This window comes from Lichenostomus cassidix, chromosome 2, assembly GCF_008360975.1.
Source record: "Lichenostomus cassidix isolate B80296 chromosome 2, HeHo_3.0, whole genome shotgun sequence".
NCBI classification, from domain to species: domain Eukaryota; kingdom Metazoa; phylum Chordata; class Aves; order Passeriformes; family Meliphagidae; genus Lichenostomus; species Lichenostomus cassidix.
This window is the reverse complement of record NC_139482.1, coordinates 57278077-57304455: the sequence shown is the minus strand read 5'-3', so window position 1 is coordinate 57304455 and position 26379 is coordinate 57278077. Positions and strand designations below refer to the sequence as shown.

General features: G+C 45.8%; 1 long non-coding RNA gene across 2 annotated transcripts; it reads right to left on the bottom strand.

Annotated features, from left to right (window-relative positions):
* Positions 1 to 17950: 17950 nt before the first annotated feature.
* LOC146441418 (uncharacterized) lies at positions 17951 to 24878 on the bottom strand. Of its 2 annotated transcripts, XR_014849898.1 has the most exons (5): positions 24734 to 24878; positions 24396 to 24517; positions 22842 to 22943; positions 21461 to 21805; positions 17951 to 20849 (listed from the first exon to the last, which is right to left on the bottom strand). It is a non-coding gene; the product is annotated as an uncharacterized LOC146441418 (long non-coding RNA). The 2 variants fall into 2 exon arrangements; XR_014849897.1 differs by having other exon boundaries at positions 24396 to 24878.
* Positions 24879 to 26379: the final 1501 nt, after the last annotated feature.

Genomic DNA, 26379 nt, shown 5'->3' with positions numbered 1-26379 from the left:
ACAGCGCCACCTGCAGCCGCTCGGGAGTCATCGCACCTGCCCTGGCCGGCCGGGAGCTCAACAGCGCCCCTGCTGCTTGCAACCGTGATTGCACCACACGGGAGAAGGCTCAGCAGTTCACGTTATCTGCTGTTTGGTTTTCTGGTTCTAGTTGTGGTTTGCTATTATTGTTATTGTTTGTTTATAGATACTAGTAAAGAACTGATACTCCTTTTTCCCATACCTTTGCCTGAAAGCCCTTGATTTACAAAATTAAATAATTCGGAGGGAGGAGGGGAAGAAGAATCACATCCTCTGCTCTAGGGGAAGGTTCAACCTCTCTTGGCAGACACCTGTCTTTCAAACCAAGACATAGTAAAATATTTAGAGAGCCACAGGAACAATCAGGTCTCAAAGGGATTACTTTATGAGAAAAATTAGTTTGAACAATGCCAATTTATTCAGAAGAGAGAGAACAGAGAGGAGAAATAGAAAGAGTTTAAGAATTAAAAGGGTTTCATGCAAGGAAATCTGTTTCACATACTGAAGACAAGAAACAGATGTCCTGCAGTGCCACATTAGGGAAGGGAAAAAAATCAGGTAAAACAACAGGAATGGGATTAGTCTGAATAAACACTGGTGTCTCCACTGTAGGCATCTTGAGCTGAAGAAACCTACATCAGTGAAGGCTGGGGTGAGACTTGTTTTGTCCTCAATAGATTACTATAGCCAAATTCAGCTACACTGAGCACAGAGACTAAATGTCCACTGAGCATCATGGCAGCCAAGACCACTGGGTCAGAATACAGAGAACAAGGGAAGTCTGGTTTCACAGAGGATGTTTCGTTCCAGCCAGAGGCCAGAACTGTGGCAATGTCCACTGCAACAGATACAGATACAGAGCAGCTGGAACTTCTCGGGACTCTCATTCAACTGTGCATCAGTTAAAAGTAAAATTTACATACAAAACACTTTGAAACCAAAAAAACACCCATGTGTGTCAATATGTATTTGAAGACAGCGTTTAACAAGCATCTTAGTAATAAATTAATATAAGTAAACTTAATTCACTGTGGATATTTATATATTTGATAATAATACACACAATACTTAGCTATAATATGAAAAAGTAAAATAAGGTTTCAATGCGAATATGTTTTAGAGGGCTGTTACTAACTCAGCAAAACAGGGAGCCTTGAAATACAGACATTTTATCAACCAACTGCATTTTATCAACCAACTGCCTGCTTGGATAGATCCTGTGGGCATCAAATCCAACTCTAAGAAAGCCATTCTCAGTAGAACACAGATACCCCTAACTAAACTGATACAACAAGCCTCCGGTGAATTTGAGCCAAACCCCTGTTGCAGATCAAATCCACAACACTCGGGGCTACCTCTGTGTTTTCCAGGCTTGGTCCCACAAGGCACAGCTGAATGGCACCAAGGCTGAAAGAAGAATTCTCACTTTGGACCCTGACCTGGCACTTCTCCTCCCCCAGCTTTTGTACCAAGCCACCACCACAGAGCCCCTCTGCCACCACAGCTGCTGAAGAGCCAGGACCATGGCCTTTGTCACTCTGGCCACTTACAGCAGTGTCCCAGCTGCTTCTGCAAGCATACAGGGCTTGAAGGAGGTTCAAGAAATGCATAATCTCTGACTCTGTGGGTTACCTAAACAAACGCTAAATTCTGAAACATTTTTAATCCACCCATGGTTAAAATCTGGACTCATCAAAAAATTTCCCTGGGCAAGGCCAGCTCCTTTTCCAATTACCCAGCTGAGATATTGTCTGGCAGAGCCCAGAAGTGCAGCTCCCTTGGGACAGAAAGCAGGGACTTGAGCTAACGCTGACGAGATGAGTAGGACTGGTTAGGATTACCATGTCAGGAATTTGTCCCTCATTACCTACTAAAAGAACTACTGGACAAATCGAATGGCAAACCACCATTACTTTCCACCTCAAGGGCACTGGAAGAAAAGGGCAAAATCATTCTCATTTGTATGAAAGCAAGCATGCCTTCAGACCCAGAAAACCTCAGTAAAGAGGTTTCCATTAAACATTATTGGCCAGATAGAAGCACTGATTTTTTAAAACATCTGCAAGGTGTCATGACCCATTGAAGAGAGGAAAGACAATCTCTTGCCACCAAGTCAAACAGAAAAGGGAATCTGTGTGGATGCAGTGTCTGATACTCCAGCTGCTCTTCTCACTCCAGGAATGCTCCAGCTGGGAATAAATAGATCACAAGGTTAAAAACCAAGGTGACCACATCTGTTTTGTTTCTGCATGAATCCACCACTGGAGGCCATTGCATATCTCCTCCTCTGGAGAAGGCTGCCCTCAGCTAAACCCCAGTGGCTGCATACAACAAAAAATTACTCACTTTTAAATCAAACTCTCTGCTTGAGGAGTTCCAGCCCAAATGACTGATTGGAGATGACTGCCTGAAACTTTAAGCCTGTGATTATTCCTGCCTTAGCATCCAACACTCAGCCTGGGGGCTTTAGGTTTGATACATAAACTTCAGCGATCTCACTTAGGTTTCTTGTCCAACTTATATCTTCTGGTATCCTTTCAAGACAAAGCCAGACCAATTTTTTTTAATCCATCTATTTAATTCAAACAATATCAGAGGATTATCGTTTACCTGTGTGCTTACACGTGTTTATCCAAACTCCAAAAGACATGCACAGTTTTCTGCCTGCCGTGCAAGTAAAGCAAAGCACTTTCTCAGATGTTTTTCATTAGTTTTACAAGGAGTTTTGAGGTCCCAGTTTTGGTCCTCTGATGCAGCTGGCTGTTAAGGTGATCTGAATGTTTGCCATATGCAGAGTTCCTAGCATGAGAAAAGGCTGTGAATGGGAGTTTGTACATAATATAATAATTTTCTTTTTCCTCTCCCTCAAATTTTACTTCACTCGATTTGGTTCTTCTGATTAGGTTTTGGGGTTCATTGAAGCCAGCTGGTCATTTTTACATCCTCAGATATTTTGGGGGAAAGAGGGGAAAGAGGGCAGGAACCTGAGTGTGACTTCTCCTAGATTCTGCTCCCCTATCCTTATTCTAGCAAAAGGTAAAAAGTAACACAGAACAGCTCTGGAAATGTAAGGCACGTGAATCCTTTGCAATGAAGATATTGCAAATATTAGGGTTTGATATCATCAACATAAGAGACTTATGAACTATCATCTAATAAGTTTGGGGCATATGTTACTACCCTTGCTATGCCCTGAGCCCCATTACTTCTGGCTTTGTTACACCATGATTTTGGGAAAGACATTGCATCTTGATTTGGCGACTTAAAATGATGGAGATTTCACCATATTGCCCAGGAAAACTGTTTCAAGAGTAACATTCCTGGTTAGAAATTGGGCCTAGTTTCTAGGTTGGATATGCAGCATGTGTGCTGGACAATGCTCCATGACAGTCTTTTGCATTCATAACTTGCCATTATTAAACCTGTTGGGGGCTACATGCCCAGAGCTTGGTATTTGTGGGTTAAATTCTCCAGATGGTCTCACTGGGACAGGACAAAGTTCAAAATCCTTCCTGAGCAGTGACTCTTGGTCATCAAGTGTGACCAATGACATCTCCAGTGCTGCAGAGGACGCATTCATCTATCCTATAGCACCCAAAGTTCTACACTGCTCCAGAATTAAAGCCCAGATGTGGTGTGCCCAGGTGTTTTACCAAGCTGCCCTCCTGATGGGAGCAGCAGAGGGATGCAGTGGCCATCAGCAGCTGGCTTTGCCCAGCAGCAGCTCTGCTGCCCCCACGCTGCAGCCTCCTCAGCCACAAGCCCAAAAGCGAGCAAGAACACCTTTCATGCTTCTTCCCAGGGACAAACTAGGGCAAAACAGGGGCTCATCAAACCCAGATGGACCTTATTAGTTATGCAGTGCCATGGTACGTGCCAGGGAAGGAAAAGTTCAGCCTGTCTGCATGTGGTAGGTGCAGAAATGGTACATGTCTCATCTTGTGAAAGTCACTGCTCTGCTTTCTGTGTACCTTTCACCACCTTAGTCTCAGCTGCACTCCTCCAGGAGTTTTTTGACTTTACCTCTGTCCAATTTTGTACCTCCCCAGTGATCAAAAAGTATAGCAAACCTATCATGACAAAGACAGATTCACCTTCAGGGCAGGGAAGTTCTACACCACCATCCCCTCACGAGGCTGTCTGACCCACCAGCAGCCCCAATTCACCTCTCACATCCCCACATGAGTGCACTGTCAGCTCCCCTGGGTCACACACACATCACCTTCCTGTGTCCAAACAAACCTCCAGACTCCAGTGAAGGGGACTGTCATGTCTAATTCCCTTGTAATAGTCTTTCAAACATTACAAATGGGTAAACAGTCGCCACATTTTTAATGCCATTACACATTTGTTCTCTTTTTAACAAAAGATCATTAACCTTGTTTTAAAAATACACAGGTTGGAGAGCAGCAGTTTGAGTACTATATTCCTGTTTGGCTACATGCACTGCCCTTGGTGCCAGCAGTTTGCATCTTATCAAGGATTTAAGCTCTTCTGGGATGATGACAAGGTTTTTTTCTGATGGCTGTAAGCAAGGGTTACTCCAAGTAACTACTACAGCTGCCCCCAAAGACACCAGCAGCAGAAATTATTTATCACTGTTGGCACCACGACTCCCTGAGATGCCAGGGAACAAAAAGGACTGAAGGAATGGTAATGGGATACCTGCAGTGTTTCTAGGCATCCTGCTTTCAGCAGCTAAAGACCACATAGCGGGTCTCCCTGCAAAACTTCAGGCTGGGAGGAAGACATAGAGAGAGGGGATATAAGGAAAAGTCATTGTGTAATGTTCTGTTTCCATCAAGAAACAAGATGCAAGATGTTTCTTGCAAGATGCTGTTTGGAGGTAGAGGGAAGAAGCCTGCTAGGTAGTAACAGGATGCAAATGTGGTTCTTGTCAAGGGTATTAGAGACACAGGAGAAAGACTTGAGTACCCATAACATATTAAATTGGGATGAACAGGCCACAGCAGCAGTACACAGTCCAGCAAAAAGCTGGAGTGAAGCTCCAGAAAGCTTTCCAAAAATGTTTCCAATGTAAAAATATTATCTTCATCATGTTTTTATTTCAGAAGCAGTAAAAGGACTCACAAGTTTTATAGTGACATCCCAGCCGAATAAAAATTTATAGAAGTTTCTTTAATTTCTGTAGTAAATCCACATATTTTCACCTGTAAGCTCAAGAAAGTCTAGTTTTAAAAGTTAGGATGAATTGCAATCCTATTACTTTTCTAGAGCTGGGAGGATCAAGATTTCTGTGATCCCAGTAAACTATTTTAAACAATCCATCGATGCCATGTTTGTCTGCTTTTTTAGGTCTGCCCTACACTTCTCCATAGGAAAAAAAATATTATGGGTCATGGCCCATCATTATTAGGTGAGCCTGAAGCATTTGGAAGTACAGAAATAAATGTATTTCCCCCTTTTTTATTGAGATCACTCCAAATTCCTCAGCAAAGTTTATATTGGGTGCTCCTTGCCATGTCAGGGGCATCACCAGGGCATTGTTACACGGAATGAGCGCAGCCAGGCAAAGCAAACCTGCTCCAACCCAGAGCTACAATGCTACGGAGGAAAAGACCCAGATTTAATTTTGTCTCAAATTTGGGGGAAAACCTTATTCAATAACAAATATGTTTCATGAATAATTACCCACCAAAACCTGTATTTTCCTGCCGGAGTTTCCCACGGTTGTTTTGCAAGAGAATCCAAAGATCACAATATTTCAGCATTATTTCCCTGCTGCTTGTCTTTGCCAGTTCAGCGGCTCCGCTGGCAGCTCGCACGACAACCAGGCATTTTTGGACATTTTTAGGTACCCCTCAAGGTCACTAGATGGCAGCAAAAAACTGCACTTGGCAGCCTGACAGGCATCTCCCGCCTGGTGCCCCCAGCCTCCCCTTCCGTGCGGGCAGGGGGAGCTTCTGGGGGCTGGGAACCCGCTTTGCCCGGGCGCATTAACCCCTTCCACCCGGGACACCTGTCCTGGGGATACAGCTTGCTGCCCCTTGCAGTCCAGCACCTTTACAATCCCAGTAGCATCCTTAGCACACATTAAGATCGCATAGATAGAGCCCAAAACCTCACAAGTTTCACAACACAGGAGAGCATTACTTTTCCAAGAAGCTGGAGGAAGGTCCCCATTTCCAAATTCTCTTTGTGCCCTTTTTATCGTGCCTGCCTGACATCACTACTTGCTTTTTCCAACAATGAATGTTGTACATCCAGATGGCAGGGAGGGATCTGCTGGAAAAGCCTTCAGCCAGATGCATCTCCAGTCCATCCCAAAGCAAGACCTCCAGCACGAAATGCCTCCTCAGGACATCTTTCCTCCACTGGCCCCTGGTTTCTTCAGTAGATGCTTTCTCAAGCTGTGCTTACAGCAGCAGGGGTCACACACACTTGGTGTCCAGCAGAGTGCTCTGAGCTGTCCTTTCTGAAATTCTTCCTCAGTCACCAGACATCTGTCCTTGGCCTTCCCTCCCCACCCCAGGCCTTCCAAGAAGCCCTTCAGCCTCCCTCAGCCCTAGCTATGACCCACTGTCTCTCTCTCTCTTCCCCTCTGATGGAGCTGTTTTTCCCAGTGATAATTTGGAGCAGCTTTTCCATGGTGTTCCCACATACACTCACTTGTCCTTCAGCTCTAAGGCTTCTATTTCTTTCACCATCCTCTCTTTTGCTTTATTTTCTATTAGAGCCACCTTTTTATGTAACTGTACTGATCTGCATGACAGAATTGCCTCTGGCTGCCCCAGCTCATCCCTCTGTCCTGACATACCTGCAGAGATGTCCTCCTCCCCTGCCTGATGGGGTGGAAGGCCAGAGGAGAGAGCATAACTGGAATAACCCTCTGGATTTGCTTCCTTCTCTTCTCAGTATTCACTTGGAGGCCATGGACAACTTTGGTTACTTGCCATACCAACCTTGTGCATTTCCCCACACCATATCCCATGACAGCTGCTCCCAGGGGCAGGAGGTGAGATGTCCTCTCACACATCCCGCCTTTGCCAACACATTGGTGCCTCCAATCCAGGGGTAGGAAGAGCAACACAGAATAGGATGTTTAAAATGTATGACAAATGGCTCAAACTCTCCTGTGGCACAAGAACTAGGAGCAAGGAGGCTGCTCACAGGTTTGCTTTCCCCAGCTTTATTTCCCACACAGAAGCACCCAGCTGTGCAGTTTCTCAAACTGTGCACCCTTCATAAGCCTCTGAAAGCAATGACAACCAGTGGCCATCTTGAGGGATTATTTTATGGGCCTTCAAGTGCTGCTCAAGGGAAGCTGAGGAGGTTGTACTGGGGTACCTCATCTGTCACGCTCCCATTTTAAACTTCTTTAAGTGAAGATGAGAGGACAGGATTGAGGTGAATCCATTCGCTGTCTTCTCCTCTCCCCAACACCCAACTCCTGATACTTAATGCAGAGCAGCCCACATCTCAAGGAGCCCCATATCTCATATCTTCTCTCCAGCCTGCTCTAACACGGGTGCCTGGTGCAGGAGCCAGGACTTGCCCTAGCAACCTTCTGCAGCCAGGACACACCTAGGCAGGGCTGGGGTGTGAGCTGGGAGGTTCAGCACCCTGAGCTAGTCCCAGTCCCATGGCAGGGAGTGCATGTGTAAGAGCCGTGCTGAAAACAACCTGAAAAAGTCAGAGGTTATTCTGGCAGACCTGTGGTTTGTACCTGAAAGCTGCACAAGCTTGGCTAAACTGACTTCCTTCTCCCTTCTTTGCTAACACTGCCCAGGTTCCTTTCTTCACTGCACTTGGTTTCTAAAGACTTGGGGGAGAATATAGTAAAGTGAAGTGAAAATAGGGAATTCTTTCATACAGTCTGTGTGATTTTCTCCTTCCTTGTTAAGGCTGCTTTCCTCCTCTCTGCTAAAGCTGCTCCTTCAAAACACACTCTCAGACTTTTGATATCTCACTTAGACCCAGCTAGTCTGCTGCTGCACCCCTCACTGGCATTTTCAGATGATTCTGTTCAGAGAGCCCCATTTCACACAGAGGCTGTAATTTCACTCTCTCTCCCTTTTTCCTACCATTTCATCCAAACTGTTGCAGCACTACCCCACTGATATTCGCTGGCAGCAGCCAACCTTCAGCCTCATCAGCTTTCTATCCAACTAAACAGCAGTCCCAGGGAAACCTCACAAGCAGCAGAAGGGAATATTTGGCATTTCCAAACCCTTGAGAGCCCATGCCAAGAAGAAAATAAAGCCTTTATGAGGAAATGCTTAACTCTGTTTTCTGGTGCCCACCCAGAGATAAACAGATATTAATTTTCTAAAAGGCAAAGTACTGGCTATCATCATCAGCTCCATTTAGCACCTGCTGGGAAGGTCACTCCCCAGACCTTGCCACAGTGGCTGCTTCTGCAGCTCCAGAGCAGTCATGCAGCTTTGGCTCCAAAATGGTACTCGGCTGAAATCTCTGGATTAGTCCTCTGCTTTGTCCCATGATGAGGGCAGCTGCCTGGCAGAGGGACAAGAACACCAGCAATTTCCCTTAGCCCTACCCCTTGCCATTGCCTTGGGTCACACCTGCAGAAAGGGGAAGAACAGCAAAGTCTCTAGAAAGCCCTTTAGTACACAGATGAAAGCCAGGTAGTTTCCAGACTTGTAAAGGCTCTGTTCTTACAAGTACCAGTGAAATTTTCCATACAGAGAAGTGTCTGAAGTATTTCAGAGACATCCTTAAACTTGCATGAAAAGCAACTCTGTTTTGCTCCCACAGAGCCTCACACATCACAGCTGAAGTGCACAGCAATCCATGGTAAAACCCTTATCACAGTTAATGGGAAGCTGTACCACCCCAGCAACACAAACCATGTTTGGATGTGTCAGATGTTTTGGTATTGTGATAATAGCTGCAAGTTCCCCACACCCCTTTCTTAACGACTGCACTTGTCACCTATTGTCCTGCCTTCCCTACTCCACGTGGTCCTAGCCACGCCCCCAGTTTTCCCTATTGGTTCCTATACCCTAACCCCACATGGCCCTGGCCACTCCCTCGGGTTTCCCCTATTGGTTCCTGTACTCCTAACTCCGCCCCTGTACCTCCCCTGTACCCAGAGGTCACTGGGCCAGTGTGCTGTCCCTGCCCCTCTCTGTTTCCCTATAAAACCCCTCACCCTCCGCTATCTTGCTGTCTATGCTCCACGTGTGTCTATGCAGCACATGTGGCTGTGCATGTGAGGCCTTCGCCCTCGAGGCATCTCTGCCTCGGGTAGGTCATTGGCCTCTGCTGCACATGCGAATAAACATCTTCCATGGACACAACGCATAGACCCTCCTTGCCTCCTTTATCACTGCCGGTTGTGGAAGCAGACGAACCAGAGCTAGCCTTATGGCTCCCCGGCCGGTGAGAGCGCAGTGTCCAGCCTTGGGAGAGAGGGTTTGGAGCACTGAGGAGCTGAACCGGGCTGGGTAGAGAAGCTCTAGGGTAAAGTCTGCTGCAACATCCTCTAAACCGCAACATTTTGGCATTTGGGGAATGTAACCTACTTTCTCTGGCTGAATTTTCTCTTATGTCCAGAGAACCAACCACTGCAGCACAGCCAGGTAGGGGAGAAGAGCTTTCACTCAGCTGCAAATCAATATTTAACCTTCCCACTGCTGCAAAGGGGAAATTGCTGTGAATTAATTCAAGTGATACCTCACTAGTTTATTCCATTTCTATTCCCACCCTTGCTAGAGGTCAGAGAACAGACATGGACACCATTCCAGCAGCTTGCCTGGCCCCATCACCTCCTGCCCCTCTCTTCCCAGATGTGGGGAGTTGGTACTTGCTGAATCAGAAGCCATGGGGTGCCTCATTATCCAGTCAGCAAGCCCACACAGAGGCATGATTCAATTTCCTCTGCAACCCATCCAAGACCCTTATTCTCACTGCTGACAGCCCCCAGACCTGACCCAGCTGTGGCCGAGTGCATGACCATGGTGGGACTGCACCTCTGAGAAAGAGTGTCCTTCTTTCTGGAGTAGGAATGTGGCTCTGCCCAGTGTCTCAGTTTCACCCTTCCTTGAGGCCACACAAGGAAGATCTCTCGGGGACTGGGGGAGGAGAACAGGGAGGGACAAGGACATTAACACAGCCTCCTGTGATTGTTCAAGGATGCTCAAGTCAACTGCCTACCAGTCTTATGCAGCAGAGCCCCATCTGCAGGATCAAGTCAAGGAAGATGTGCCCACCTGAAGTCCCAGTACAGGCTTGAAAAATTCCCCTGAAGATGTTGGAGAAGGGGAAAAAGATTAGGCACTGGTGTCCAAGATGTCAGCTCAGGGCTGTCCCACCTCAGTGCTGGATCCACTAAGCAAAAGGCATGACCTCATGTGACATCCCGTGACAGCAGGGCAGAAAGGTCCCCACACGCCACCCCTCTGTGGGTAGCTGTACCTCTCTGGTGCCCTGTGGAGCTTATCCCAACACCCAGATCAGCAACACATGCAGGTCTCCATGGGGAAATGCATGCTGTGGTGTCTATCCACGTGTCTGTCCCTGAGCTACCGCTTTGAGAAACCCACCTTGCAGGCACTCAACACCCACCTCCAACATCCAGAATCTCTTCTGATTCCTCCAGGAGTGCAAAGTCTGACAGTGTGCCCACACCAACTATTTCCCAGCAGAGACTGGGCAACATTCAAGGAAAAACAGCTAAATCACTTTGTGAAATCAGCTGGCCAGAATCCCACATTGGGGTTTTTTTTTTTTTTTTTTGCCTTTGAGTCAGGCAATTATTGTAACCTGCTATTTGTTTCCCGGCCTCTGTTTTGCCTGTTCATCCATGTAATCCCTCATTTACAAGTTGTTTCCCTGCCATGACACAGGCAGGAGATTCAGAGCAAGGAGCACAGCCAGCAACTGATGCCTCTCTGCAGCTTTTCTGGCAGCTCCATTGCTTCCCGGGAACAGAGATGGTGTAGCACAACCTGCAATAACACTGTGATGGTGGCTGTGATGGACAAGGAGACACTTCAAAAGTCCAAGACAAATCTCTTTGACACTCATTACTGTTTCTTTCTTGCTCTCGTTCTCCATTCCCATACTCACTTTCTCCTCTTCACAAAGTCACTGGTGAGCAGTCACTGGTCCTGCACTGCTGCTGCTCCCCTCTCACACATACATCACCTGCCCTGTGCTCCTCAGGGATGCAAACAGGGTGTTGGGCTGTGTTTCACCTCAGGATATTTGACCCTCAATATTGCCAGCTTAGCCCAGAGATGCACTGAATGGAGCCCATGGATTTACTGTGGGTACTACAACAGTAAATGGCAGAATCCTACATCCAAGGCAGTATTTGTTTCTCCTTTTTCCTCTCTTTCCCAGCTTGGACTTGTACATCGTTCCCCCACTGCCTTCCCAAAGATGTAGGGGAAACACAAATGATACAGCACGAAATAGTGCAAATGGTTTCTAGTTAAACCCTGTTTAAAAATAAATGGCATCTTTGCTTTTATTTCATCAGCATCCATTTTTTAAAACAAATCTTGTGGAGGAAGCTATTATACTTTGCTTGATGCAGTCCACAGAGTATAAAGCAGTCTCTTCTTTCTCTGTCCTGCCAGGCCATGGGAATGCTGCAGCCCAGCAGCAACCCCAGCAGGCCCACATCAGTGCCAGCTTTACAGGAAGCTTTGGATGTGCCGAATCCCGTAACGAGAGGCAGAGGGCACATCTTCAGCTAAAATCACTGTCATTTCAAAGAATGAGCCAGGGCTAAGGGGGACAATGATGATGGTAACACGTGATTTGCAAAGAGCGAAATAACTTCATCTTCCCCCAGAAAATGCCTCCATCATCCACCAGCAAAGCAATGTCCTACATAGCCCCAGTGCCTTCTCCAGATCTCAGACAGCTGCCATGTATTTTAGTCTCTGGACTATGCACTGGAGCATAAACAGATTTGGGAAGAAACTGGTCACTTCAGGTGTTCCAAGATCACCATGTGCATATAAATATATAGTTAGATAATGGCAATTATATAAAATTATACTCTATACAATTGTTTAATGATAACATAGGAGTAACTGGGCTTATAATAACACCTCCACTGCCGAGGTCATAAGCAATCCAGGTTGTCCCTGGTGCTTATCCTTCCAGTGTGACCTCAGCTTAATCACAGTTGCAGACATGGACTGACCCCAAACCCTGGGTCTGAGAGGGATTAGCCTTCCTAGTGGTGTGGAAGCAGGGTCACAGAGTACTTTGTTGCTCTTGTACATATCAGCCTGAGGAAGAAGAGGTGAACTGCAGACATACCTCCCTGCCAGGCTATATGTGGTGGGGACACACGCTTCCCTGCAGGGCACCAACATAAACTGTGACAGAGAAGCCCTTGTAGATAGTTACAGCTGTAAACCACCCCCATCCCAGCCTGCACTGGGATCCCAGCACTCTACTGGAGTCACTCAGGAGTGAAGGTGTTCACTATTCACTTAGAAAACCCACCATTTCCTTGATTTTAACTGGAAAGCTGGGTCTCACTGCGGCTCAGTAACATCCAAAATAGATGCAGGACCAGGTGCTTGGGAAGGGAAGGGGGCACCGGCCTCCATTCCCTTGGGTGGTATCAGCAACAGATGGGGCTCCTGGAGGGAGGCAGGTATGCAATCCCACCAGTCTCCTGCCCACTGCCATACAGGGCTCATCTCCTGCAGAGCTGTCATCCCACAAAAGTTTACACACAGGCACAAACTTGGCACACACCATATTGGCAACAGTGGGACACACAAGCACATGTAACACTAAGCACAACCACAAGCCCGGGCCTGGCACCATCCAAACCCAAGCCACAGCTGGGAAGAGTGACCAAAATCCTTAGAGGGATTATGAACAACCAGAAGCTTAGAATTAGGGGTTTGCTTTTAATTAACACAGAAGTATGTGCTTGATTTTTGCTGAGTTACCCCCTGTTGTTTACATACATGCTTTCTTCTTTGAATTCTTTTTATTGGTCCCATATGCCTCAGCTCTGGAAGCTGAACAAAGTCATCTTACCAAAATTAACAAAAATAAAGTAGTCCTGCATGTTACTCCCATGACTTTTCCCCCCGTACACAGGCATTTACCTTTCCCTGCTTTGAAAGTGTTTTTCTGTCTCTGCAGTTAGGTTTGTTTTTTCTCTGCAATATTCGTTTCCAGGGAGATTTCGAGGGGCTCAGAGGAAGGGTCTTGCCGCACCAGGAGCTGCCAGGAAGTGTGAGCAGAGCCCTGGAAGGCAGGAGAGACTGGGGCAGCAGTAGTCAGGCTTCCCCCTGGGCCCCCAAACCTGCCTCCTCTTCCAGGCTCTTGTGAAGCATTTTTCTTATGGCCTGTTCAGGTCCCAGGCTGGAGTTCAGCATATTGGGAAAAGCTTCTACTACCATGCTCATCCCCCTTGTGTCTCCTCTATAAACTGGTCTCACCTTAAGCACACTGATAGTTTTACTAGCTCATCTAAGATGGGATCAGATCATTGTTGAAAGAAGTTGCCTCTTACATGGAGAGGTGAAAGGACCAAAATAATGACAAAACTTCCCCTTCACCCTGACATGGTAGGACCCTGTCCAAGCTCTATACAAGTGATGAACAGGTCCCAGCCAAGCTCTGTGCAGCAGCACAGCCCTGCAAAGGAGACACATTTACCACCTCTCCCAGCACTCAGGCAGAGAGATCCTCTGGAGTGGCTGTACTGGGTGCCAACTCAATCACATAACAGCATGAACAGCTGTGCCACTTGTCTGGAGGAAACAGGCAGAAAGAAAACTACACAAGCATCCCAGTCTGTATGAGGGACGTGACATTATGGGAGATCACTCATCCTCATAAATAGAATTAGTAAGAGGGTCATATTTACCACTTGAACATTAACTAGGACGTTAACACTAGTGAAGTGTATTTTCCTCCAAAAGCTACCTGCAACACACACTGAAGCCTTTGATTAAACACGCATTTACCATGCCAAATGTTACACACTTGGTGAAAGAGAGAAGAGGGAAATTTTCTTACAGCCACCCCAAGACTCCGCCCTGTCTACCAGAGTTCTCCTGTGGCCAAACACCCCAGACCACACATCAGGATGATGTGGAATGAGGTGAAGACAACATAAGCTGAGAGGTAGTACAAACAAGTATAAAATCCAGCCAACCCACCACTACCACAAGCATTCTTCTGGTTTCTGGGCCACCACAGATACATCAGGCCCTGCTGCACTTCCTCACCCAGCCAAAAGGGATTCAGGTCCGGCTACAGCCCAGAGCATCCCTGTTACCATTTTGAAACCACTGCCCCTGAGGAGCCACAAACAATTCCCTACTGAACCTTGTGATGACACAGGCTGGAGGCCCCAGGCCGTGCCACATTTCAGTTGTTTATAGTCATAGCCTGAGCAAGGCTAGAACTTTCCTTTCCATTCTGATTATGTTTTGAAAATGACTCTATCTCACTTAGTGCCACTGGCACTACAATACTGCTTACATCAGCTGGCTTTGGTAGCCGACATGCTGCAAGGTTTCTCCAGCTCAAAGATCATCAGGAACAGTGTCCCTCCCAGGCAACAGTTAAACAGGCAAAGTATAGGTCAGCAAAAGTGAACACAACATAGCAAAAAACAGATTAATTCCCCTCTCCTGGCAGCGCTGAGGGCACAACAGAGTTAAGTCAAGCCTCAGTATCCCAGGCAGTCAGATATCAATCACTTGATCTTTCTCACTGCATATCTAACTGTTCATTTTGACTGGGACTCCTGGGGTGAACAGGAGGAAGAACCTCCAAATGGGAGCAGGTACAGCTAAAAAAACCCTCAAAGCTTTCTCAAGAGATATTCAGCTGAGAGGCTCAAGGTCCTGAAGTACCTCCTCTAGCATTTAGAGCACTGCTCCTGGGTACTTCAGAGGGCACTCCTGGGAGTCCTCTTCCTAGGGCCTGACCCACAGACCCCCATTCCACAGAATGGTTAGGGCTAGAAGGGACCTTAAGATCATCTAGTCCTGACCCCTTGCTGTGGGCAGGGACACCTTCCAGTAGACCAGGTTGCTCAAAGTCTTACCCAGCCAAGCCTTCAACACTTCCAGGGACAAGACAGCCACAACTTCCCTGGGCAACCCAAGCAAGCAACGGGATGTTCAAACACACTCACATGGGGCAATCCAACAGCTCCTAGAGCAGCTTATCCACTAGCTGTGGTGCCCAGGATGAGCAGCAGCTGCTGGAGCCAGCAGAAGTCTCTTGCATCTCAACTCAGAGTCACACAGACTGCCACAGGCACCTGCACCCACCTGGACTTAAATACAAGTTTTTAGCCAAGACCCAGGAAAACACAATTACCTACTAACTGGCCAGTCCTCTAGGTTTTCTTAAATTCTGACATCTTGACACTGGCATGGATCGCAAGAAGGTGAGACTGAAATTACTAACTGTGCCTTATAATGGATCATGCTAATAAAGGGTCAGCATCAGGAAGGATTGTTTCATTTCTTTGCTACATGATACTACTAAAGGAAAAAGCCATGAGGTGCTCTTGCTCAGAGGCTTCACCCTTCTGCAAACACTTTTCATAACCCCATTCTGAGAAATCAGAGATCCTGCAATTTTCTCTTTTTGGATAAAACACAAGCACATCTTCAGGCAGGTGTTAATAAGGTTTTCTCCGGGCTGGGAAGCTCAACGTGAGAGGTCCCATGCACAAAGTAACCCATGGTACCAAGCAGAAAGTGTTTCCTCTGAGAATTATGAGAAGTATGATTTTGTGGGTGGGATGGGATGTTGGTTTGGTTGTTTTATTTTTGTTGTGGCTTGCTTTGGGTTTGGGGTTTTTTTGGGTTTTTTAGTAAAAATTATGCAACATCCATGGAAAGCTCTGTAGAAACACAAGCCCTTTTGTTCTAATTTTCCATGATTTCTGGTTTCCAAAAACAAAGAAGTTTTCAGACCAGAGAAGTTGTAGGGCTTGAAGGAAAAAGGAGCTGCCATGCAGACACCAGGATCAAAGGAAATCGGAAAATGTACTTGCAAGGGCAATCTTTCTGAGAGGCCATTGCTGCCTACAGAGGAGGAAAGATGATTCCCAGGATGTCACGGGCCCCATGGAGAAGTGTGACAGAATGATAACAGGGTGGACAGCACCTGTTAAAACGGCAAAAACGGGAGACCGGGAAAGGTGTTTTAAGAGGGTGATGTGCATTTTGTTTGTCAAACTGGAAGAATGGATCAGACTGAGGGTAGTGTAGAAGGGGCTGTGGGTGTGGGTGGGTGGATGGATGTGCACACACACAGAGGTTAAGAAGGTAAATGACATCTTTTGTAATCTCAAAAAACATGGAGAGTTTAAAATTGAGGGATTTGGTTACAAATAACTCTGACATAAAAGGCTTTTGAAGAAAACTAGTCTTTTATGACAAGCACAGGAGCTGGGAGGGGAAATTGTACCTTGAAGCTGGGATCAAATCAAATTTGAATCCATTATTTTCCAAAACCAGCTGGATTATATTTGGGTTGCTTAGACTCGTCTGATTTGGAATTTTAAATATTGGAAATTCAGAAATGTGTATTTTTTTCTTGGAAAAGATTTGTTAGTGTTTTTCTTCAAATTTGCTAGGTGAGGAGCTGGCTGTTCACTTGTCTGCCAGGTGGGAAGCTGGGCAGTTTGCCCACCATTGGCAGCTGGCAGGCTGGCAGGGTACCAGGCACACTGGCTGCCAGCAGCTGGTGTCCATCACAAGTCATACAGAATGGACACATTCCCATCAGAAAGTGGGTTCCTCACTAATCAGCAAGATCCTCTGAAGGAAAAGTGCTGTGCTGGAAACCTTCAGTTGGCTGCAAGTCATCACCTGTGTTACTGCGCGGACTGGTAAGTCGCTCCTGCTTTGTTGCACATTCTCAGAACAAGAGCAGAGCTTTGAACACACACACACACATAATAAATAAATAAATAAATAAATTTACTGTGTTTAAGTGGAATAATATCAGTGCTGAATTTCCTCTAAGCAAACTGGTGGGGGAAAAAAATGTACATGCATGACCAAAATTTTGAGCTGTGACAACGGTGGTACTCTCAACCTTTGTCCAGAAAACATGTTCTCAGAGGCAAAACTATCAAGACCTTTCAGATAGATAATGCATTGAGGTGAAAAGACCCACAAATGACACGCAGGGTTTTCAAGGATGAGTCACCCACTTGGAAAATCCTACCTTCAGATGCTGAGTAATTGTAGCGAAGCTAGAAATATTTAAAAGTAAACATCACCTTCATGTGTGATGCTCAAAACCACAGCTGTGATTGTCTCTTGTAAGCACCGCAGGATGTGGGTGTGTGAGGAAACTAAGGAGCATGGATGTCTGAAATTGCACAGCAGGATGTAGCCTTCCATCAGGTCCTTCAGAAACACGGAGCAGGAGGCCCCATTCTGCTGCAAGGACAGTCAGGGCTCAGGGAGCAAGGGGAGAGAAAGAGGGCTCTGAAGCAGCAGCCTTTGCTTTGTGCAGCCTGCCACACATCCCCCATCCACTGCCTGGGGCAGCTCCAGCTCCTCCAGGCTGCTCCTGGTACCTCCCAAGCCACAGTCTCCACTAGACTTTGCAGGGGAGATCTTTAGTAACCCTGCACTCCACCTGCAGGGAGCAAACACCACTGCTGTCTGCACACCACTGCAGCAGCTCCCGAGCCTGCCCCACACTCTAAAAGGATTTTAATGTCAATTATTCATGAGAAAGTAAGTAAGAGTCAAGACTCTTGATTCCACCTCTTTTACCTTCTTTTATCCTCAAAATTTCCATTAAGCACCTCTGATGTAACCAAATTCTTCCCATAATTTTTCTTTGTTATCTTTTAAAGGCAGTTGAAGATTACAGCAAAATGAGACAATGTCTTTACACTAATTTTTAATGTTGCACATACTGCATTTTACAACATCAGAAGAAAAAAAAAACCAAAGTAAACCTTAAAGACAGAAAATAAATATAATTTTATGAATATATGCAGAGAGAGTGCAAAAAAATGCATCTGTAAAACATTTAAATGCTGAATCATACCACAAAAAAAAAATTTACAAAAGCACTTGTTTCTTTATACATGTTAGCTTTCTTCTTATAAACACAAAAATATTTTAACAAATCTTACAAAGATCAAACCCTTTTGCCCTTCACCAGGGGAAAAGTGGTGAAGAAAGTGTATTACCTGGAGGAAAAGAAAAAAACCCAAAAACTAGATAAACAGAATGTAAAATCTGCGAGGGGCAGGACAGGGGTCTGTGGCTGCTGCTGGCTCACACCATGCACACAAACACACCCAGCGTCAGACTCACACATTTCCATCTACACACATTTAAAACACAGGGCTTTTTCAGAAATAAACAATGCTGGGGCAGTTAAAAGAGCTCTCACATGGCCATCCTTGGTGCTCATGATGCCAATGCCAACGTGGTGTGGAACAGTTCTGCTTCTCTTCATTTGCAAGCCTTGCTCATTACGGAAAGTGAATGCTTAGATCAGCTGAGCTCCAGATAGTTCATGTGAACTGAAGCTTCTATGAAACTGGACCAGACCAGTAGCAAGACACTTGGGAAATGAAAGGAACCGAGATTTCATCTGGATTGTGGGGAGTTTTGAAGGTGGGCAGGTAGCTATGGAAAGACCCATCTTGAGATATCGCCCCTGATGAAACTCCGAGATACGCTCACACATGGTGACACAGCCAAGCACAACACGTGCCATACAGCTGGTGGCACTTGAAGCCTCACCTGGGTGAGTCCCTTGTGCACCACATCCACTGCATAGGCCCCCAGAAAGCCATAAAGCTCAGGCCTTAGATTTGAAAGATTTGTTTAGATTTGAAAGTATTTTATTCTTTTTTCTACTATTGCACTATCAGAAATCTGCTGGATTATTAGGCTGAGAACATTCTGGTTTCTCTTGACGGTGTTTGAAAGATCTGCCAAGGTTCTGGCAAAAGGTTTCTGTCTGTTGCTATGCTCACCATGTTCTTGTATTTTGTGTGATTTGTGGTAGATCCCAGTAGAATACTCAGTAGTTTGAATACTCAGTAGATGAAAGAATGAAGCCCCTTGTCTCTCATAAGGTTCACTGAAGAGATTCCTGTTCAAGCTGATCCAGTAGCTCTGTAGAGCTTTTCAAATGACTACACTCCACATAAATCCAAATCTAAGTTTTAAAAGCAAGAGTCCTTTCTTTATACATTCCTTTCTCTTCTTGTAAATAATGAAGAGGAAAAGGTACATCGTGCTTTGTGAAAACCAGATTTGAAAATGATTTTCTGGAAGTTCAATTGAGCCATGAAGTGAGTTGCTCATCCATGCTCTCGAAATGCATGTATTAAGGCCAAGAAAGGAAGCCATTGTAGAGTGAAGTTAAACCAACGCACACTGGAAGGCAGCGTTGACTGCCAGAATCAGTCAATTCTTGTTGACCGTGAGGGTTTCTGCAGCCCGGGCTTTGGAAAGGCTTCCATGTGTCAGATGCCCCACTCACTCAGACCTGATCAAGAAGAATGATTTGTTTTTCTCCTTCAGGAGGAACATCCGTGTGAGTATTGCTTTTGTTCGTGGCAGTGTCCAAACGATTGTTGTGAAATGTGGCGGTGTGAGTCGACACAGGCAGGCAACTGGATCAACCACAAAACCAGGGCAAAGAGTAACTTTATTTACCTGAGCTGTTCTTGTATCATGAAAGCGTGTGGAATATGGAGGTAATTCTTTCTTGTAAGCACATTTACTTTGGGATACCATCCTTCTCTGCACACTTTCATTTGAAAGGCAGCTACCACCCTCCATCTCTTCTTTTACAAGGCAGAAAGGCGTTACTCTAAGAAACCACCAAGTTTTCTAAAAGGAACCAAAATAACTTACAACTGTATTTAAAATAAAAATAACATATAGATCTTTTGCATTGACCAATTAAAAAAAAAAAAAAAAGAAAGAACAAAAGTGTTTCTAACGCTTCAAAAGAACAAAGAACTTTGAACTCTTTACAACCCGGAGAGCCAGGTAAGGCACTTTGGCTTCCAGTCTGGGTCACTGTAAATTGTGTCTGATGCAGTGTATAAGGTCAGGCAGGGTGCTGGTCACGTCAGCTGCTTTTTTCTCAGCAAAAAAGCCTGGAAGAAGGGCAGGGAGAGAGAAAACCTTTGGTTGGATTCATCCAACAGGGACATGTGGCAGAGGACAGTCAATGACTGGAGTGACTTTGCTCCAAGAGGACCGGCAAAGCCTTTTGAATTTCAGCAGCTGCCTCCTTAGGGGGAGGATTTTTAGGGCCTTCCAGCCCTTCAGCCAGGCACACGGCGTTTCTTTTCTTTTGCAAGCTTGCCAATAGATGGTGGCAATGCATCCCCTTGCCCAGAGGGTGTCACAAAACTTTGTGTTTGATGGAAAATGACACTGCAAAGGCCACGTGGGATGGCAGGTGTCAGCTTGTGAGCATTCCCCACTGCTTGCAACACAGGACAGCACAACATTTGTAAGGACTAAAGTGTACAATTAAAAAGTAGCAGCAACTCTAGGAATTCTGCTGGCAAATCCAGGTCACAGGCCCAGCAGGGAGTCAAAAATTCAAGTGCTGCTCAGCTCTAGCCAACTGACTCAGCAGGTGCTGCCCTGACTGGGCAGCTCTCCCCCGTGTCTCCCTCTCTCTTTGCTCCCGAAAGAAGTGCTGATGATCAGGGAAGCAAAAGTCGGGGAGCTGCAGGGCCACTTCTGCCTGGTGGCTTCAGAAACTACAGGCAGGGCTGCGAACCAAACACTTCCTGTTCAAACTTGAGGTCTTCTTGTCTTGTCTTCTTGTGGGAAAGGTGTCACCGGGAAAGGATTCTTCTCATCCCCCGAGGATCCCTGAAAAACCACGGAGAGAAGAATGCTGCTCAGAGAGAGCTGCATAAAGCAATTCCAAAGCCCGGCTTCCCTAAATTTCAAGAGAAAATGTTCATTTGTCCTAGGCATAGTCTATTCGCCAGGCTCTCCCCTCCTGCCTTCTTCCCCAACAATCCCTCCCCTAATGGAAATGGAACCTTGACTTCTCAGCTGGCAGCTCACAATGCTTAGCTCCATTCAGCTTTTCCCAGGCACAGAGGAATTCAGCAGCAGGTGTCCTTGCTCAGTGCCTAGGAGAGCAGTGAGGGCTGCAAGCGGGAAAATGATGGGGGAAAAGCAAGCAGTTAGAAGGCAGCTACTACAGCGTGCACACTCTGGCCTAACACACACAGCCCCCAAACATGCCAGAGCCCACACCCAGAGCCATCAGCAAACAGCCATGGAATCCAGCTTTAGAACCTGGAAATGCAAAGCTGCAAGGCTCACCAACAAGTTTGTCAGCAAACTAGAAAACCTTAGGCCCAGCTTGCAGCCAAAGCCACAGGTTTGTTGTTTCTTCTTTGTCAACAAACACCCATTGTTTTTAGAACCACACTCCTTTTGACACCCACCAATCTTGTCTTGGCACTTGCCTACAACCAGAAATGGTTCCTTATCTGGGAGGATGTTTCTGAAGAGAATCACACAGCTCTTCAGCGGGGCTTGCAGGGAAGCTCCCCCCAGGGCTCCTGGATGCCAGTGTTGATGCCCTTCGATAGTTCCTTGTGATGTTCCTCCATTTTCCCGTCCTTGGATAACAAAGGATCCTGGTTCCTGGCAGGGTTATCCGTGGCAGGCAGGTCGTCAGTGTCTCCGTTCTGCCTCTCTTTTGGCTTGTGGTGCTAGAGCTTGGTGCACGTTGTGCAGTAGTCGTCATGCCTGGCAGTGGTGGCAGCACCACATTGTTCGTCTTCGTTTGGAATGAAGCTTTTGATGCTCTGCACAAGAGAAGCAAATCCATTCTTACGATGTACATACAATGGAGGGATTTCCTAAAAACTTGGCTACATCCTGAAGCAATTGTTGCCGGTGTCCCAACTAGACAATGCTTCCAATGTTGAGAGGCATCAAGTGAGAGGTGAGAGAGACTTTGAAAGTGGCAGAGACTTTCACATTTAACAGTAGAGTGGCCTAGCAGTTTTCTGATCATCTGAAATGAGCATGACCGGGGCACTCTGGCAACAATGAGCAGAACCAAACAGCTCTCAACCTTCTTTCACCACTGCTCATTGACATAAGTTTGAGTCAGCTTCTCCAAGTTTCCAAGAGCACACCAAGCAATGAATCCCAGCTCATGGACTGCAGCATCAGAGGAGGAGGAAATGAAGTGAAACCTAGTGAGAAGGCTCAGGTGTGATGCTGCACTTCTTGCCCGACTCTGCTGTGCACGGGTCATTGCCCTGCCCTCTTTCAGCACCCCCTTTTCCCATGCTTTTCTCTCTACTCCCTGCACACGTGCTCTCCAGCGTCTCTGTCTTGGCACCGCTGATGCTGCACAGAGGACTATTTGACACAGAGCACAGCACCATCCCCAACCTGATCAAGAGCCCTCTCTCCTCCAAAACACCTCCCATCCTTCCCATTCCAAAAGCCAGCACATGACTAAGACAGCTGCTCATTTTCCCTGAGTAAAAGGGAGGAAGGAACTCCAGAATTCAAGCTCTTCCATTCCTACGGCAGTTGCAATATCTCTTCCCCCAGCTCCACGTCAGCCCCAACGCCTCTGGGCTTGAGGTTGATGTCAGAAGGGAAAGACTCCCTAGCCTTACCCACCTGCACCTACAGAGCTGCTTTCTGCACTGCTTGCTTCCAGCATGTAAAGGCCAATCTGCAGCATTTGAAGTTGCAGAAGGCACATGATGTTAGAAACTACCTCTCGAGTATCACGACAGGAGATGCAGCTCTTCGTCTCAGCCGTCTGAAGAAAGACTTAGATTTACACATCTTCCTGACATCCCACCACTGCATACTCACTTCAATTTCTTGCAGTCTTTGTTTGCTAGAGGCTGAAATCATTTGGTTGGGTTTCTTTCAATTCTTTTGTCTTCCTGGGAGTATCTGCCTTGTCTTCTCTCTCTAACACAGGAAGAAAGACAAAAGGAGAAAGAAAATCCCTCAGGACTTGAAGGTTCACCTCAAGTGAGCAGTACAACTCAGCAGCTCAACTCAGTTGTAGAGCACTACAACTCAGCAGCTGCTTTGTCCAAAGGCTTGGGGGCATTCCAGGGAATAGGGTGGCAAGGAATCCAACGATGTGACTTGCACATCTTGTGGGCCTTGAGTACTGATGCAAACAGCGAAGCTGTGTCCCAGTCCAGGCAGGAGAAGCCCTGGACTGGGGCCTCTGCAACCTTGTTAAAGGGATAAAAACCCCAAAACACCACAGCAATCCAACTCATCTAGATCATTCACAAATTCTAGATGTTTCTTTCTTGTGCAGAGAATTCTTGAAAGACTTCCTGCCACAAAAGATTTCTGCACACTGAGTAACTCCATCAGAATGTGATTGCCATATGAAATTTTCTCGGCCAGATAGATCCGGTTCATCAAAAAAAGTCAAAACCAACTCATCACTTGGAAGACAAAAATCATCAAGATGCTGAAAAACAATCACCATCAGGTGATTTTTTTCCTGAGATCAGATGCCTGCAGCTCACTTGCTCTACCTACCTGTGCTCTGCATCATCTTCTTTTGCCTCTGGTTGTTACACTGCAAGTCTACAGCAGAAATTTTTCTGAGAAAAGAGGCAATTGCCTATCAAATTTCTCTTGAGGAGAGCTCTGAACCACAGCAGTAACACCACCGTTTGCTGCCTTCCCTGATCAGAGACACCATACCTATTGGCCAGCCTCTTTCCCACCTAAGCCAGTCACCCAGTCTGAACTTCTACAAACATTGGAAATCAAAGCTGAGCTTCACACAGTCACCTCCACTCCCTGCAATAGTAAAGCTTTCAAGTGTTCTACTTTTGGGATTAACAACCTGAATTGATTTCCTTTTTTTGAATCACCTAAGCTATTTTCCTTCACGCATACATCCAGCATTTCCCAATGCATGCGTGTACTCAACGGGAACACAAATTTGCGTAGCCCAAATGTGACTAAGGACTAATGGCTCCACACAGCAGAAGGCTGCACTTGAACTGAAAATCGGTCTCACAAATCCTACTCCTGTGCTACAATGGGAAAATACCAGTTTCTTTTGGAAGTACATGTTTCTAGCAAAGTTCTGTGAGAGAGAAAGAAAAAAAAACCAACAAACACCAAAATATCCATCTGGAATTTTACCATAGCCTGGGGGTCGACTTGTGGATTCCAGTCTGAATCATAGAGAATTACAACATCAGCAGTAGCCAGATTGATTCCAAGACCTCCTGCTCGTGTGCTCAACGTGAAGACAAATTTGGAGTTGTCAGGATCGTTGAATGCATTCATGGAAGCCTAACTACATGAAAAGAACATATCAGTTGAACCAAATGTTTTACAAGTAGTATTTGACTTCAACACAATACTTCAAATTGTAAATACCTGTCGTTTGTTGTGAGGAGCTTGTCCATCCAGTCTGCAATATTCATCATTCCTCCACATACAGTCATCTTCCAAGATATCTAGGACTCTTGACATCTGACTGAAGAGAAGAACCCCCGAGCCTGTTTTGGGTAGGAAGGTTTCTTAGGCTTTCACCAAAACATAAGAGTTAACAAACTCTGTGAGTCTGCACTACTAGAAAAGGAAGGAGGGCAGTTCTGTGGACTAAGAAGAAAAGTAGTTCAAATTTCAGACCCCAAACTACAATGCAGCAGTACACAATGTGCAGCTGCTACTCTCGCAGCTATGGAACATGCTATGGAACATGTTTGCCTTACTCTGATGTGTCCCTGTGTATGGCTGCCTTTTCCCTTTGGTTTTGTGTTGTCCTCCTCAACAAAATATTCCCAGACACAGCAGAGTAAGATGGTAACACAACTAGAAAAACATCATCAAGTAGAAAGAATAAAAATTTGCAGTAATTGGTTTGAATTCAAGATCTCTAGAAATAAAGAAGTCAGTTCTTAGAGACTTGTCCTTTTACTTACCTGCCAAGAACAACTGCAAAGAAAAATTCTGTAAACCTTCCGTAATTTATGCATACATACACAACCATTTCCAGTCTACTGGAGAAATTGAAGTCAATCACAAAACTTCTACTTCCCCCTACTTTCTCTTCATGTGTTTCCTGTTTTGGGGGTTTTCTGGGGGGGAGGGTTTGTTGGTGTTGTTTAGGTTTTGGGGTTTTTTGTTTGGTTGGTTTCTTTGTGGGATTTTTTTGGTTTGTTTGTTTGGGTTTTTATTGTCCTTTGGACTCAAAGGCTAAAAATGAACTCTTTTGTTGAAGATGATAATTTGATTTGAGACCAGGCCAGTATTAATTACAACACCTCTTCAATAAGCCTGATAGAAGTCAGAAAGCAGGCTCAAAAGGACACAGTAACCACTGAATTGTTTGATCCTTGGTCTTGAGTTATACGGCCACAGCTCCTTGGATAATACCTAGATACAAAACACAGGTTACCTTGCTATTACTAAAGGCTGAGGTTTGGAAATGGTTTTGGTTTTCTGCTAAGCGTCCCCAGTCACAAACTTACCTCCAACTCCTTTAGCAAAGTTACTTCAGTAAGCATACTCAAAATCAGATGAGTTAAAATTTTATTCCAGAGTCAAAAACTCTGTGGCAAGTGAGTTCTACAGTAAAGAATTTCAGAGCTTTTGCCCTACTATCAAACAACATTAAAACAACTGAAGAGCTCCGCACATGACTGAGAGTTTCTAGAATACAATGAAAAAATTCAAGTGCTGCACAAAAGCACATCCAGCAAGAAAGACAAACATTTCACAAAGGATTGACATTAACCCTGCATGAGGGCTCTGAATATGAAAGGGGCCCATAGCGATAATCAAAGGTAGAGCTAAACCAAAAAACAATGATAGTTCAAACAGCTAGTAACAATAGGAAAGCAAAACTAAAGACAGGATGAAAGGAAGTTTCTATGGCCTCAATTAGCTGAGATGAAAAAAAGGGATGAAAAAAAAATCAAAACACCTGATCAAAAAAAGGCAAAATGGACTAAGGTGGCATTGTGAAAGGAACAAAAACAATCCCGCAAAAAGTGTTGCCCAGGAAAGGGGGCGAAGAGAAGGGAGCACTGGAAGAAAGCCTTCTCTTCACCTGCTTCCTTCTGGGACTACTATATCTCCTGCAGATATGCATATCTGAAGTCGTGGCAAGCTCCTTTTCGTTCCTTTTAGCTGCACCTTATGCCCCTCAGTGCAAATGCTGCCAGGAGCTTGCTGAAGCAGAAACAAGCATTCTGAGCACATCGTGGCTTAAAAGCAGCATTTCTGGTGAAATTTGAACGAGTTCTGACACGAACCCTGCTGCAGTGTGCTCAGCAGCTGGTTTGCTCGCTTTCTGCACACAGCCGGAGAGCAGCAGAGCTTGTCCGGAGCTAAAGCGCGCTTTAGGGCGAGAGAG